At 35.6% G+C, this 17038-nt stretch overlaps 1 long non-coding RNA gene across 1 annotated transcript in view; it reads left to right on the top strand.

Annotated features, from left to right (window-relative positions):
* Window positions 1-17038, top strand: part of LOC103100858 (uncharacterized) — an 86400-nt gene that overhangs the window by 61569 nt on the left and 7793 nt on the right. Inside the window, exon 2 of the long non-coding RNA XR_008916750.1 lies at window positions 10789-11047. This is a non-coding gene — a long non-coding RNA (uncharacterized LOC103100858). The remainder of the gene's footprint in view (window positions 1-10788; window positions 11048-17038) is intronic.

Genomic DNA, 17038 nt, shown 5'->3' with positions numbered 1-17038 from the left:
AAAATAGGACAGTAATTTATGTAAACATATCCAAACTACTTTTATTTTCATACCTCTATGAATATGTAATTGGTTTATTGTTGTCCCTTATACTCTTAGAAGACTCTAATGACATCACTATGTCAGGGTTTATGTAGAGTCTCTCTGACTCTGTCCGCCAAACAGTAACTCACAATTTTCTACCTCATATCAGGCACAAAAAATAGCTTATATCAGAAATGAGAAACCTTTTAGAGAGAGAATGCTGGGCCCTACCCCTACCTTATCCCCCCCCCCCCCAGAATGACTGCCATGCCTGCCCCCCCAATAAACCAAGAGCTACACCCAGACCCCCAAAAACCAATTGCCATGCACTATTCTCCCAACCCCCACCCCTCCTTACCCCAGACAGGGGAGGGAGGAGATGTTCCCAATGGGCTGATGGTTAGAGGGTAGGGTGAAGTGAGGAATGTCCTCAGATGCATTGAGAGGGGGAGGAGAGCAGCTAGTCCCCAAGTCCCTCCAGCTTTCTAGTAACAAACTCTGGCAATTGACTGCAGGCATGACCACAGAGAGGGCTCTGTGTGCCCTTTTTGGCACATGTGCCATAGGTTCACCATCACTGACCTATATGAATAGGTAGAATGGAGAAGTCGTTAAATTTGGGCGCCTTGCATTTCTTTTGTACTAAAGAAATTCTGCTTTGCTCATAGAGCACAGCTTCTTTTTTGATGAAGGCACTAGATAGTACTCCATTGAGATCTGCACTATCTTACAATCAATACCAAAGTTCTTGAGAGTGCCCTTATATCACTTCTGATCTCTGTGTGGGTGTTTGCTGTGTGTGAGTTCACCATAAAATAATCTTTTAGGAAAACGCATGCTTGACATTTGAACAATGTGACCATTCCATCTGAGTTGCACTGTTTTCAAGTTTTGAATGGTTGGCATTTCAGCTCAAAAAAGGACCACGGTGTCTAATACCTTACCTTGGCAGGTGATCTTCAGAATGTTCCTAAGACAATTTAAATGGAAGTGCTTCAATTTAATGGCTTGACACTAGTCTACTGTCCAGATTTCACAGGTATGAAAAAAAAATGTTCAGTTCAAAGGCTTTTTAGGTTTTCAGTTTGATAAGCATCCTAATAATTCTCCTTTCCCATACTTCCTTTTGGAGTCTCCAAAACACTGACCTAGCTCTGGTAATATATGTATCATTCTCATCATCTATATGGACATTCCTAGAAAGTATATTGCTAAGGTAAATGAACTCATCTCCAATATTCAAAAATTTTTTTCCATTTGCTCTAATTTATGGTTCCACCTGTGGATGGCTTGGCTGACCGATGGAGAACCTCTGTTTTCTTGGTTTTCATTGTTATGCCCAAATTAGCACAAGTAACAAAGAATCAGCTCTTGCTCAGTTGTATCTCAGTCTCAGAAACCTCACTGATTAGTGATTGGGAAAGCATAAGAGCCTTGACAATTATCCAGAACCTGTGGAAGTCATACCATTATGTAACTGTTATACACCATTGATTAACTTCTCAGGGCAACCAAAATTTGTCATGATCTTCCACAAGTCCTCATGATTGACAGTATCAAAAGCTTTTGTCAGAATGAGGAATGTTGTATACAGATTTCTGCCCTGTTACTGGCATTTCTTCTATAGTAGTCAGGCATTGAGTAGGTGACCATCTTCCAAGTGAAGTATCAACCAATTAAGGAGGAGTCTGGCAATACTCTTGCTGGCAATAATTAAAAGAAAATCCCTATAATTGTCACAGGGCAAACATTTTTTTCCTTTTAAATGGAAGCATCCTTGATATCCTGAGTGATAACTTTCTTCCACCATATAACCAGGAAGATTTCAGCCAGCTTTTGGCTGACCAAGTGTTGTACATCTCCGCTGGAACTGAATCATCACCAAACTCTTTTGCCACCCAACAGGAGTCTAATAACATTCAACATCTCTTCTTCAGTTGGAATTTCAGCTATTGAGAGATGGGCTTCTACCTGAGATATATGTTCAGTGGCTCCTTTGTTGATTGATAAGGGTCAATTGAGAAGCATTGGAAGCGTTCAGAACATATCATCAACATTATGTCTGTATAGCTGATGGCTCAATCAGAGCTTAGTATTTGAAATATAGCATAGAGATTTGACCCATAAATAACCTTCAGAGCCTCATAGAAGTGTTTTGAGTTGTTATTCTCAATTTAAAACTGAAATTTTTTTCTGTTTTACTGAACAAATAATCCTGTATATTTCTAAGCTTTGTTTGCATTTCTGATGTAGTTAAGCACTTCCTTTTTAGAGACAGATGAACTATCCTGCTGGTAAACCCTATGGAGTGCTCAATTTTTCATTCATTAGTTTCTGAATTTCCACATCTTTTTCATCAAACCAATCATTGCGCTTCAGCAAATGGAATGCAGTGTTGGTGATGAGATCTTGAGATGCAAAAGTCTCCAGTAGTAAATGACTGTTGCTGTTTCCAAATCCATTCCTCCCATGGACTCCCTACCATGTCTGGTGTCTGTGCCAATGCAATTACTAAAGTCACCCAAATTAGAAGTTTGTCCCCTTGACAAACTGATGATGCAGGTTCTCCAGGTCTTCATGAAAATTTTCTGTTACCTCATCAAGGCTTGTCATGGTGGGAGAATACCCAGTTTTCTGCAGGTGGCAATTACATTGTTGTGAGCCTGATTTTTACCTTTTTGGGAAATCATACAAATTTGTCAACTAGATGAGATTTGATTGTGAAATCTATGCCAACTTTTCATCATGGTGACCACTCCAGAAAAAGGAGTATGCAATATCATTAAGCTTGCCTTCATTTCCCACTTTTATTTGACCCAGGGCTGCTATTTGTATACAGTATCTGCTGAATTCTCTTCCAAAAAAGAGCTTTTTGTCTTTTCAGGCTTCCTGAGTTTCATGTTGTCCATAAGTGTGCATACATTCTATGTAGCAATGGTGAATGGAATTATTTTTACAAAAGTTTCTGTATGTTTTTGTGTGTTTTGACTATGGAGTATTATCTCTACCTGTCCTAGAAAGCAGACCAAGGTAAAAGTGGCTAAAGTAGATAAATTTTAGGGTACCTTTTTATTCCCTTCTTCTCATCAGGAGTGTGGTCCTTAGGAAAAAATCTGCTATGCTCAGGTAGCTTGAGGGATGATGAATCTCTCTGCTATGCCTGCTAATGAAAAGATTACCCCATGCCCTGGCCTTCTCATGTGCAGGGATGTGACCATGGCTCCCAGTTTATCCACACTTGCTGTTTTGCCCCTTGCCCTTTGTCACAGGACTTCTTCAAGTTATTGAAAAAATAATAAAATCATGAGATAGCAAAATAGTGAAATCATAAAATGGTATGGGTGGTATTGTTTGACATGTACATACATTGGATTTAAGTGAGTCAAAGTTTTGTGAAGACATCCTTTCTTTCAGTCACTGGAGTCCAGTGACATTTCAAAAATCAAGATGATTGGAGATGGTTTGTTTTGTAGTGAATGACGTTAGTGTCTTTGAGACCTGTCCAAGCACTAAATAATCCAGAGACCGCTTTCATCATCCATAGACAACCCAATCTAATTCACCAATGAATTTCAGGCCTATCAGTTGCCCTCAATCTGGTCCTCTCTGTGAAGAAAGTTTAACTAAGGTGTGGCTGCTACATATGCTGTTGGAGCTACCTGTGAAAGGTGAGTGTCAGGTGAACACCTAAGAGTGAGAGCAGTCCTGAAAACATAAAAACACGTACTACAGAGGTACTAGTCTTCCCTGAACACACCACATGCCTCAGAGTAGTAATAATATACCCTATACCTCTATACGCTTTCTCTACTTCTCTCTCACTCCCACCCTCATTTCTTAAATGATTGATTATCAATTGTGTCACTCACATTAATCTTCCTTACTCCTGTAAAATAGCAGATACTAACTATTTAGCATAGATGAAACCAGGATAAATATAGGGTTCTGTTGGAGACAGTTTGAATTTGCTTGGAAAAAATTATACATCAGAAATTGAAAATGTTATAAATCAAGGTTTGTTTGTTTTTTATTTGTCTAGATGAGAACATATTAGAGAAAAGTTAATAATGAAGATTAAAATTATAATACTATCTTGCATACTTTTTTGGGGGGAGGGATGATTGTTAAAGACTTATCAGCATATCTCTAGAGGTAGACAAGTTGAATATCTTAAATATACCAACAGAGATATACTTTAAGGGCCAGTCTCTTGCCTAAATCCTTTTGCCATAACATTTATTTGTATTTGAACAAAACCATGTTTAGAGAGATAGTCCTCTCCAGGGGGAAAAAAATAAATTAAGCTCATTATTTATTTTCATTAAAACATTAAATATATGTATATATATATATGTGTATATATACACATGTGTGTGTGTGTGTGTGTAGTACCAATTTTTAAACTCTGGAATGATATAGCTACTAGGCATTTGAGGCAAGAATTGAATTCAGATCTTTCTGAATATATGTCCAGCTCTTTATCAACTGCAATCCTAGCTACTATATCAGTATCTGAATGGCAAAACAATTCCTTAGAAACTCATTGTTGCAGCTGAAGAGTCATTCAAAGATTTTTTTGTTATGTAGCGCTTAATTTGCATATTTTACCACTCCTATATATCTTTATAATTCTAGAAACAAGACAAAAGACATTATTTTCATAATTATGGTAAATTTCACTGTACTAGAAAACACAATAAATGTTGAAGGGTATTCATAGTCTGTTTTCACAAACTACATAGCTAAAATGTTAATAAATAAGAGACCAACAGGATGTTTCAAGAATAAAATGCACACTTATTTCTCCCAGCAAAATAGCTACTGCTTGAGGGCAAGAGAAGTTTTATTTGCTCTTATTTTTGTCTTTATATGGCTATCTTCCAACAGAGTACCTTATAATTATAATACAATTAAATATTTGTTGAAATAAATGAAATTATTTTTCCTACCAATAGAGTACTATTTTGATGAATCTATATTGTCAACTATTGGGCTGCTCCTCTATCAATGCTGATCACAATCCCATGAATTTCTCAATTTTTTAAATTTGTTTTTTAACATGTTACCTTAAATCTCCTGAAGAAGGGCCACCCGATAGTTCATGGCTTTGGTCAGTGATGGCAAATCTTTTAGAGACTGAGTGCCTATGTGAGTCCCCACCTTACCCCAGACAGGGGAAGGAGGAAATGCTTCCATTAAGCTGCTGAGCAGAGGGGAGGGTGAAGTGAGAAATGTGCTCAGGCTCATGTGGAGATGGGGAAGGGAGCAGTCCTCTCACGCACTCTCCAGGACATGTGCTGTAGGTTCTCCAACATGGGCTTAGATCTAAAATTTTAGGGGATATATCTGAATTCTGTGCCTGTTTATAAAAATTAGTAAGGGCCAATATATACATTTTTAATCTAACATACATCCCACTTATCACATATTTCTCTAATCCTATATGACGGATCCATTGTTATCTCTCAGGTTAGCCATGGTAGCTGCTAAGACTTTCACTTTAGTTCTGTTCCTTTATGAATGATGTCCCATATTCATACATTGGCCTTTGTTTCAATATTGATTAGCCAATTAGATAATGATTCAGCTCCTGATCAAATCAGGCAACATTTACAAAAGCTATTTTGCAAATCTTTGATGAAAATGTTAGAAGTAAAGCAGAGAAAGTGAACATCATGCCTCTAGTGAGATTGCTTCAAATTGGCATAGTTCTTCGAGTAATCATTAATCCTTGGAGAGCTCTAAACCCTAAAGAGGTTTCATTTTTTCCAGTTAGTTTCATCAGGTATTTGGCAAAGATTTCCCCCATCCTCTGCCTTCTTTTTTTTTTAACTGAAATTCTCTTTTGTATATTCATATCCAGTCATTTGAGATGCCTTTGCCCCTTGAGAGAAATATTTTTTTTTTCCAAAAACAAAATAGGAGTTTTCAGAGTAGTCTCGGTTGCCTATTCTTCAGTTTTCTCTCATGATGTGTCCTTTTAATTTTTTCTTTTTCTCTTACATAAAAATTTCAAATTTGGCAAGCATTAGAGGAACATTTCTCCCCAGGGAAAAATACCTATGAGTGTATAACCTAGGAGGAGCATAACCTAGATGGGGCATTTCTCCTATATATGGTATAAGCTACCTAGGTATTAAAGTCTTGTTCAGCCAACTAGAGAGGGAATACACAAAGAAAGAACATCATAATATCATGTTCTACTAGGTAATGCTGTTTGGTTTTCCTCTCTCTCTCTCTCTCTCTCTCTCTCTCTCTCTCTCTCTCTCTCTCTCTCTATCTCTCTCTCTCTCTCTCTCTCTGTCTCTGTCTCTGTCTCTGTCTGTCTGTCTGTCTCTGTCTCTCTCTCTTTCTCTCTGTCTCTGTCGCTCTCTGTGCCTCTCTGTCTCTCTCTGTTCTCATATTCAAAATGAATGCCTCTAAATATACTTCCTCTTCACTTTTCTCTGTCATCACTCATCCTGAAGACTTGTGAAGTATGACTATCACATTTTAATATCAATAAGGTCTCAATTTGCCACTTGGGGTACATTCTCTCTGTCTACTATTCATTGTTACCTCTTGTAAAACCCATTAAGAACATTAGAACAAAGCATTCTAACTTGTTACATTAAAGATCATTAAATTAAATGTCACTAATTTGTAACATTCAAAAACATGATACTGGATACTTCCTAGAGTAAATAAGCACTCATAACCCAGCATGATTGGACAGGCAGAACAAACACTGGCCCTGCCTCCTAATAGCTCTCTAGCTTGCGAGAGTAGCTACCTTAAAGCTAACAGTCTAGGAACAATTTTCAAAATAAAACAGAATCTAGAATACTTAATAAAATAAAAATTTTAATTATTATTATTATTTTTCCAAACTGCATGTCAATATAATTGTAATACTCCTTTTCTGACATTTTGGCAATCCATATGCTCTCCCTGCCTCCCATCTCTGCCCCCTCCACTTTCCCCAAGAAGCAAGTAATATGCTATAGGTTGTACATATGTTATCATACATAGATATTTTCCTTTTCATTATGTTGTTAAAAAACACATATTGATTATAGTAGAAAAAACTCACGGAGGAAATGAAGAATGGTAAGTTTTAATCTGCATTTGGGCTCAATCTGTTCATTCTTTGGGAGTAGATAGTTGTTTTTTTCATCATGAGTCCCTAGGAATTAATCTGAATCCTGGCTTTGTTGATAATAGTTGTAATTCACAATTCACAGTTGATCATATATTATTGTTGTTATTGTGTTCTTCCATTTCTTGCTTAGTTATCACTTGATATGTGTTTCCTGTTTTGTTTTGTTTTTTTCCTGCTGATCATCTTGTTTGCCATTTCTTATGGCAAAACAGTGTTCTATTACAATCATATATTAATAAAATAAATTTTATTGTTAAACTTTGAACCAGTTTTTTCCTTCCTTTGGTATAAAAATAATAGATTTCCTTAGACTATATCTTTTTTTCTTTACTAGTATGATAAAAACACATTTTATTATCTTTTTATTATTTTAGAAGAATGGAGAATATTCCTTTAGAATAGGTCAAAAGCAGGTATAAACTATACATTTTATTATTTACTCTTTGCTATGACATTTTATTGATGATTCCTTTCTAGTTAAACTAAATAAAGTGGGCATGAAATATATTTTGGATTGTATTTTCCCTCTAATAGCAATAATCCTAATTTCTCTCTCCTTTCTTTCTTACTCTCTTGCTTGCTTGCTTCCTTTTCTCCCTTCACTTTCTTCTTTTTATTTATATGTGAGTCTTTTTAATAACCCTGACATTATATCTAGAAAATTATTCTTTTGGGGAAGAAATATTCAGCAACCAGGCAAATGTAGCAATGGGAAAAAAAAAGATTGTAATGACTTTGCTACTTGTTTTCTGCAATGTGATAAAAATAGTGAAAAAATCTGAGTAGTTTCTGACACATTTCTTTTACACCTGAATTTTATTTCCTTTAGGGCTAAACTATTAAAACAATTGGCTTCCTCCCAGATGTCTTAAGTGAACCATTGTTGTCATCCCTGCATTTTCATTAAAACATTACTTAATCCAGAAGAAATGAACCCTTACAACTATGGTCTAGGGAATGTATAGGAAATGTTTATGCCTACAAATATTCAATGTTCTGTTCCGGAGGGGACAGAATGAAATGGTACAATGTAATACCCACACAGGCTTCTCTCGGGAGGTAGAGAGAATTTAATAGAATGAAATTTATGCACGTTCTATTCTAGCTAGCATGATTTACTTTAATTGACCTGTTGGGATTTTAATAAGCTCTTAGACGAAAGGTAAGTTTGTTTTTAAATGAGAAATATCATTGTTTGTCTATCTTTCATAATAAGGTACTTGGCTGCAGTAATTTGCCTTGTTCCACAGTATGTTCTACACTGCTGAAGTCATTATTACACAGATATGCTATCTGTATTGTTGTTGCCAAACATGATACTCTTCTATGTTTATCTTACTACATTGACAGTGTCTGCATTTGGAGTTTTCTCATTTCATTTGCTTTGAATATATATTCCTGTGAGGAAAAAAAAAAAACTTTCATTCTTTTTACTTCAATCCCCACTGCTTAACATATTTGTTAATTGATGAATTCATTAATTATTTCTCAAAGAATATTTTATTCCAATCTAGGACACATTTTTGAGATTATGTAGACCAACCTTTTCATTTTACAGATGATAAAAATAAGATTAAGTTACTTTCCCAGCATCAAACAGGATTCAATTTTAGATTGAAAATCCACCATTCTTTCCATTGTGCTCAACTTACTCCAGTCTAAGCATATTTAAGTCAACTGCATATAAATGAGTTAATATTTAATATGAAAATATATTCATTTAAAAATTTTGTCCTTGTCATCAATTATACCATCAATGGCCTTTATTATTGCCTTACATAATGAATTAATTAGTGGATCACTTTCATTAAAACTTAAGTATCATATGAATAATATTAAATTTGAATGAATAAAAGTATATCTATGTCATCTCATGATTTTACTGCTAAATATCACAAACATACAGAGTTGGTGCATATAGATATAGATATATATGAGTATACATAAGTTTTTTTCTTCATAATATACAAATAAACTCTTAGATATTAGCAGTGGAAACCTTGATGAAATGTTCATGATGCATAAATTTTAAAACAGTAATGATACTACTGAATGAAACAGCAATAGTAACAACAACCTTTCTTTTTTCTTTCTGGTCTATTCTTTTTTTTAACCCTCACCTGCTGGCTTAGAAAATACAGTTCTAAGGCAGAAGAATGGTAATGGCTAGGTAATTGGGGTCACACAACTAGTAAATGAGAACAGATTTGAACCCAGGACTTATCATCACTAGACCTGGTGCTCTATCCACTGATTCACTTGGCTGCTCCCCTCTATCCAGTCTTCTTATGCTTTATTTCACTCTGGCCCCTATTTATTTACTTCTCACACTTGCACTTTATGATCCAAATCCACTGACCCTGAGCTTCATGTTCCTAACACATGATACAAAATTACTGCATGCCATGTCTCCACTCTCTCTATATATATATCTATATCTATATCTATATCTATATCTATATCTATATCTATATCTATATCTATATCTATATATCTATCTATATATATATATATATATAAATACACCCCTTCCCTGAAGACTCTTCTGTCTTCCCTGATTTCCTTTATGATTTACCTTAAATCCTACTGTAGAGGAGATCTTTCTCAGATCCTTTACTCTTTCTTTCTTACTGATTATGCTTTCCCTTTGAAATTATCTTTCATTTATACCACATAAAACATATATATGTAGAAATTTTTGCATTTCTCTTAATGTTTGTGCTATTTTAGGGAAAGAGTTATGATTTTGTCTCTAGCATTAGCAAATTAGCAAATTCTTTGAGTGGTTGACCAAGAACCTTTGAAAGTGTAGTTCATAACAGCCAGCCAATAATTGTTTCCCATGTACATAATGGAAAATGTGTCTTAATTATACAAGGCAAGAGCAGAAGACCAAGTAAGTAATGTCTTCATTTCTAAGCAGAGAAATCCTATGTAAAATACTAATTCAACATTCATAAAAAATTACATAGAATTCATTATGATATATTTGAGGAATACAAAGGTTAAGAAAAGTGCACTCAATAGTCACTACCTTCAAGAGCTTAGTACATTTATAATAACATTGTCCTGTCATCTGACTAATGTGATATTATGATATCAAAGATATGTTAAATTTTTTATGACATGGTTCAAAATTTCATTAAATAATGAAATATATTTAGATTGCTGAACTCTATAATAAATCATATAGGTTGATTTTTAAAACTGGGAAATAGAGAATGTGGCACTACATATTATTTCAGAGACATCTAAGAGAAATAGAACATAGCGGGAAACTGGACAATGAATACTCCATATGAACATGTGCAGAGAGCTTGGCTGATCCACATTTAATGTGGAATTTGGAGCATTGATGAAAATTTTATAAATGGTTCATTTGACACATTTTGAAGAGGAATCTCATTCATATTTTATGGACCTGGAAATGTGGTACATTCAAAAGATAATCAACCAAAGCCTGCCTTTTCTGGTTTGACTTGTTCTTGCTTGGATTTATTCCATGAGAGAAGACCTGCAATGCTGTAAGGAGAGAAGACTTGGCTGCTTCACATGTAAAGCCAACATATGGTCTAGGTTTATGGGTCTCAGTTCTTGGCCTTGATATTTGTACTTCTTTTTAGGTGAAGGGGATTGGAGACGGCTATCATCTTCTAAGTATTGACATGTTAGAAGACAGAAACACCAGATGGTCCAGGAGCATAACAGGCTAAGTTTGACAGCACAAAAGTCAAGCATAAGTAGAACTACATAAGTAGTACTTTGAGCAGAAGTAATCTCTGGTATCTAGTTCAATAGTTTCCTAGCTGAGAACCCATCCAACCTCTACACTGCACTTGGATATGAAATTTGTAGGACTAATCCCTTTCTCCCAATGAATTGGTGAGGTATAATGAAAAGTTTAACCCCTTGAGTTGGGAGAAATGTTGATATTTCTGATTTTGACATATACTCAAAATTAATATTCCCTTTAAAAAGTTAATGGGTCTTATTTTATTAAATTAAATTGGAAAAATTATGACTAAAGGGTAACTGCAGAGGGATCATTGGCTTGGGAGCTTGAGTAAATAGCATAAGACAGACACTCCCATCATTTCAAGATCATTCCTAGGAACCTGAGGGTGGGGGATAGTCAATTTTAATCTAAGAGACTGATTTCAGAGAAATAGTTTTGTGGGTCCTCATATATAGTAATCATAGGCCATTACATTTTTTAGCAAATCTTGGAGAGGTTCTTCATCTAAGAAATTCATTTTTGGAAATACTGATTTTCAAGATTCACTAGAGGGAAAAGTGCCTTTTTCTATTTGAAAAAAATGTTATAATTGGACAACTTTTTTTCCTTTTCTTTTTTTTTAATTTTATTTAATTACTTGATTTAGAACATTTTCCTTGGTTACAGCAATCATATTCTTTCCTTCCAGCTCCCCACACCTATTGTAAAGATTAAAATTTTGGGGAAGCTGAGGCAAGTAGAAATTAGTTTCTCTCTGCAAGGAATATTATATTTTTAGAGGTTTATTGAAGATTAAGAATTAAAGAAAATACAGGATAAGAAAGCAAGTGTCTAGGCCCAGGAGCCTAGACAACCTCCCCTACATTATGAAAAGAGCCACATCTGCTGGCAAGTGGAAACGGGAAAGACCCCACAAAAGCCTTTCCAATCAGGTTAAATACCCCTTCTTGGTCTTGGCCGAGGTGAGAATTCAGTGAGATTACAAAGCATTTTAGGGAAGTGGAGCAAGGATTTCTGGGGATTGAAGTCCTGTATTCGAGTCTATTTTTACATTCCCCTGTTTGATCCTCTGGGGAGGACTTCCCCAAAGCATCATAAAAACATAATCAATTTTAAAGATTACAATAATTTGAGGATAAGAGAAAAAAAAAACAATAACTGCTGGACGCATTGACAAAAAGCCAGTTAGGGGGCAGTCCCCTTTGGCATGAGAGTATACATACAAATAAATGTTCAATCAACCACACCCAAAGTTCATTTTTGTGCAGCTTGTGGTCTGGAGGCTTCTTCATGGTGTCTTCTCCAACAGTTCAGTTTCTGGATTCAGAGAGGGAGCATCTTTCTTTACCTAAAATTCTTCTCAAAAGGAACTTAAACTTTGCAATTTAAATAATGATATTTTTTACATTCCCCCTTTAAGAGGGTGATTGAAAAATACAGGATCACTTAGGGATGTATGGCTGAGGTATGAGGTATATGAATCAATTGGCAAGAGAAATTAAAAAGGCATCAGAAAAATCCAAATAAAAAAGAAAATACTAGATGAAAATATAGACTACCAAAGTCTTATGTGTAAACATTCCAAGTAAAGGAAAAATAAATCAATAACAGGTCCTTGAATCAGGGCCCAATTAAATGATCTAAGCAATGATGCATTTACCCAGTCAGTAGCCAGGACTACAGAAAGGTACCACATTATGAAAGACAGAAAAAAGGGACCAGATATATAGGAGTTAGGTAGGAGCAAGGTTTTGGGATACTCGTCTTTAAGTATTTTCAGAGTGAGTGTGGACACAAGGAAAGCCTATGTCATAACAATGTTAAACATAGTAACCTCGAGTCTTCACACTAGGCTCCAGACCTTTGCATTGGCCTAGAAGTGCATCAATCCATCCTGCATTGGCTTTCCTTTGGCCCTGTACAATGGCTCTTTTGTGTATTTCTTGTCCTGGAATCAGATAGAATTATTAAGCAAAGCCCGATAATTTTTTTTTACTAATTAGTGGCATCATTTTTATAGTCTTCTAGCTTTTGGGGTACGCATTGACAAATGTTATTTTAAACATAGTACTGAAAAGTCAAAAAGTTAAAGAAAATCTTAATGCTGGTGACATGTGCTTGAAATATAAGGAGAGAAAAAGTAAAAAAAAATACTGAAAATGTATATTGCACATGCAAGAAAAATATAATAATAAAAGAGCTTTGAAAATTCAAAAATGTAGCTTATAATCATTGGCACGCTGTGTCAGCTAAGAAAATATAGAATGCAAGGCTTTCTCACCAAAAATGAAATACATTTCCTCTTAATATCTGGCCATGCTCCCCTGTAAGTATGAGGCAAATGAATTGAACAGTAGTACAAATATGTAGATATCAATATCCCCCAAATTCTCAATAGCCCAATTAATTACAATAGCAAACAAACACACTATCATATTTCACATGAGTTGCTGTATGGCATTAAAAAAAACCTATGAATTTATGGATATTTGTCACACTTTTTTTTACAAACATAGAAAATCTTTCAACCTTGGTATTTAAACATATTTTTAAACAAAATAAAACTCATGTTGGGTTAAGAACATGATCAAGAAATCTATATATCATTCTGGTGGAAGTAAAATAGTGAGCTGAAGAGTATAAATGAGAGATGCTCCTTTTTGGAGGCCTTTTTAGGGGTACAAATGCCCTGAGATTAACTGCCCCAACTTCCATTCACATATTTAGAAATATAAGAAGGTTGGGGGTTATAAAATGTATTTCACTTCAGCTACTAGAATGAACCTTACACCTCATGGTAGGGGCAGGCAAAATAACCAGAGATTGTTAAAAAATTTTCCAAAAATCATATTTAAAAAACCCTTAAAATCAATTTGAGATATTTAGCACATTAAATTTTCCAAAGGTTGTTATAGCAATTGTAACCTTTTCTGATGAAGTCCGTCTATCCTCTATGTGACAATTTACAAAGGCAAAATAGAAAGGCTGTTTTTTTTTTCATATATGGGCTTATTCAATAATATTTGTTCAACACAGTTAAAGGGGAAAACCAACAGAATTTAACAGTAGTCAAAACTCAGTACATTCAAAATGAACAGTATAACAGAATAATATTGAATCTAGTAATATATGAACTTAAAATCACAAAGTTAGACCTTAAAACAATCAGGAAAATGCAATAGAAATACAGAGATTTTTATAATCATTGGAGTCTGAAATGCCTTAAAAATATAGCCTCTAATCTTTAAAGTTTTCAAAGTTCCTTGGGTTCTTATCCATTTAAATGTCTATTGTTGGATGGCAGAATATTGGTAAGGTCTAGGCAATGGGGGTTAAGGGACCCATCCAGGGCCCCACAACTGGGAAGTATCTGAGGCCAGATTTAAACCCAGGACCGCATGTCTTTAGGCTCTCAGTTTACTGAGCCACCCATTTGCAAACTTAAAGTTAAAGTTGAATCTTTTTCCCTGACATGTAGGTGAAGTCAATAAAATTACCAGAACAGTCAAAAAATATCCTTTTAAATAGCCCATTGCTTTTAAGTTCCTGTTTGGAAAAGTCTGTTTCTTCTCCTCTCCCTTTTCTCTCTCTCCTCCTATGATCCACCCACGTGGTCAATACCCTCATCCAAATGGAGGCTTAGCCTAAGGGAAAATTACCCATTCTCCTTTCCCTCTTGTCTCTCCCCTCCGCCCAATTGGCCAATACCCCCGTTTTTTTTTTTTACCAGCTGGTAGAAATGAGTCCTGAGCGATCTGCTCCAAGGATCTGGGTTGAATAGGGACGGGATGTGCTAGAGAGAGCACTGGGGTAGGCCAGGAATGACAGGAACGCAGGCACGCAAGGCTGGGAGCTGGAGCGGGCATGAGATGAGAGGCCAGGAGCAGGAGCCAGAGCTTGAGCGGGCTGCTGGGGTGGGCAGGGCCGGGGACAGGTGAGGACAGAGAGAGGTCAGGATCGGGGGCTGTAGGCAGGAGCTGATCAAGATGGTTTTCTAAAAAAGCATCTGGGAGAAATGTGGCCTAAAAATCATTATCTAGGCTATCCTTCTTTAAAAAAAAAATTGAGAGTCTTTTCTTCCATTAGGTCACCATCTGTAAAGATTAAAATTTTGGGGAAGCTGAGACAGGTAGAAATTAGTTTCTCTATGCAAGGAGTATTATATTTTTAGAGGTTTATTGAAGATTAAGAATTAAAGAAAATACAGGATAAGAAAGCAAGTGTCTAGGCACAGGGGCCTAGACAACCTCACCTACATTATGAAAAGAGCTACGTCTACTTGCAAGTAGAAACAGGAAAGACCCCACAAAAGCCTTTCCAATCAGGTTAAATACCCCTTCTTGATCTTGGCCCAGGTGAGAATTCAGTGAGATTACAAAGAATTTTGGGGAAGTGGAGCAAGGATTTCTGGGGATTGAAGTCCTGGTTTCAAGTTTATTTTTACACTTTCCATAGCCAACACACAATTCCACTGGGTTTTACATGTGTCCTTGATCCAAACCTATTTCCATGTTGTTGATGTTTGCACTAGGGTCATCATTTAGAGTCTATATCCCCTATCATATCCCCATTAACCCATGTAATCAAGCAGTTGTTTTTCTTCTGTGGTTCTACTGTCACAGTTTTTCCTCTGAATGTGAATAGTGTTCTTTCTCATAAATCCATCCAAATTGTTCTGGATCACAACATTGCTACTAGTAGAGAAATCCATGACATTCAATTGTACCACAGTGTATCAGTCTCTGTGTATAATGTTCTCCTATTTCTGCTCCTTCCATTCTGTATCAATTGCTGGAGGTTGTTCCAAGTTCAATATTCCTTTGAGCACAATAGTATTCCATCACCAACATATACAACAATTTGTTCAACCATTCCCAAGTCAAAGGGCATCCCTTCATTTTCCAATTTTTTGAAACTGCAAAGAGCACAACTATGAATATTCTAGTACATGTCTTTTTTCTTATTATCTCTTTGGGGTACAAATCCAGGAGTAATGTGGCTGAAGCACAGGGCAGAAAGTCTTTTAGGATCCTTTGGGCATAGTTCCAAATTGCCATGCAGAATGGTTGGATCAATTCACAACTCCAACAGCAGTTCATTAATGTCCCAATGATGCCACATCCCCTCTAACATTCATTAGTTTCCTTTGCTGTCATGTTAGCCAATCTGCTAGGTTTGCTGCGGTATCTCAGAGTTATTTTGATTTGCATTTCTCTGATTATAAGAGACTTAGAACACTTTGTCATTGGCTTGTTAATAGTTTTGTTTATCTGAAAATTGCCTATTCATGTCCCTTGCCCATTTATCAATTAGGGAATGGCTTCATTTTTTGTACAATTGGTTTAGCTCTTTATAAATTTGAGTAATTAGACCTTTGTCAGAGGTTTTTGGTATGAAGATTGTTTTCCAATGTGTTACTTCCCTTCTAATTCAGTTGCATTGGTTTTGTTTGTACAAAAAAACTTTTTAATTTGATGTAATCAAAATTATTGATTTTATATTTTGTTATTTTTTCTAACTCTTGCTTAGTCTTAATTTCTTTCCTTTCCCAAATATCTGACAAGTATACAATTCTGTTTTCACCTAATTTACTCATAGTTTCCTCCTTTATATTCAATTTATTCACCCATTCTGAGATTATCTTGGTGTAGAGTGTGAGATATTGATCCAAACCCAATCTCTCCCATAGTGTCTTCCAATTTCCCCGCAGTTTTTATCAAATAGTGGAGTTATGTTGCAAAATCTGGAATCTTTGGGTTTATCATAGACTGTCTTGCTGTGGTCCATTACCCCAAGTCTATTCCACTGATCCTCCTTTCTGTCTCTTAGCCAGTACTATATTGTTTTGACCACTGCTTTATAGTATAGTTTGATATCTGGTACTGCTAGGTCATCTTCCTTCACATTTTTTTTCATTATTTCCTTGGATATCCTTTATCTTTTGTTCTTCCAAATGAACTTTGTTATTTTTTTCCTAATTCAATAAAAAGTTTTTTGGTAGTTCGATGGGTATGGCACTAAATAAATAAATCAATCTCCACTTTTCCCTCTTCCTCTAGAATGTTGGGGCAACTTCCTAATTTCCTGTAGAATGATATCCATGATTTATCTTTTTTCATGATCTTCTGGTAGTCCAA

Source organism: Monodelphis domestica, chromosome 2 (assembly GCF_027887165.1).
Source record: "Monodelphis domestica isolate mMonDom1 chromosome 2, mMonDom1.pri, whole genome shotgun sequence".
NCBI lineage: Eukaryota > Metazoa > Chordata > Mammalia > Didelphimorphia > Didelphidae > Monodelphis > Monodelphis domestica.
This window is presented reverse-complemented; position numbering and strand designations above follow the sequence as displayed.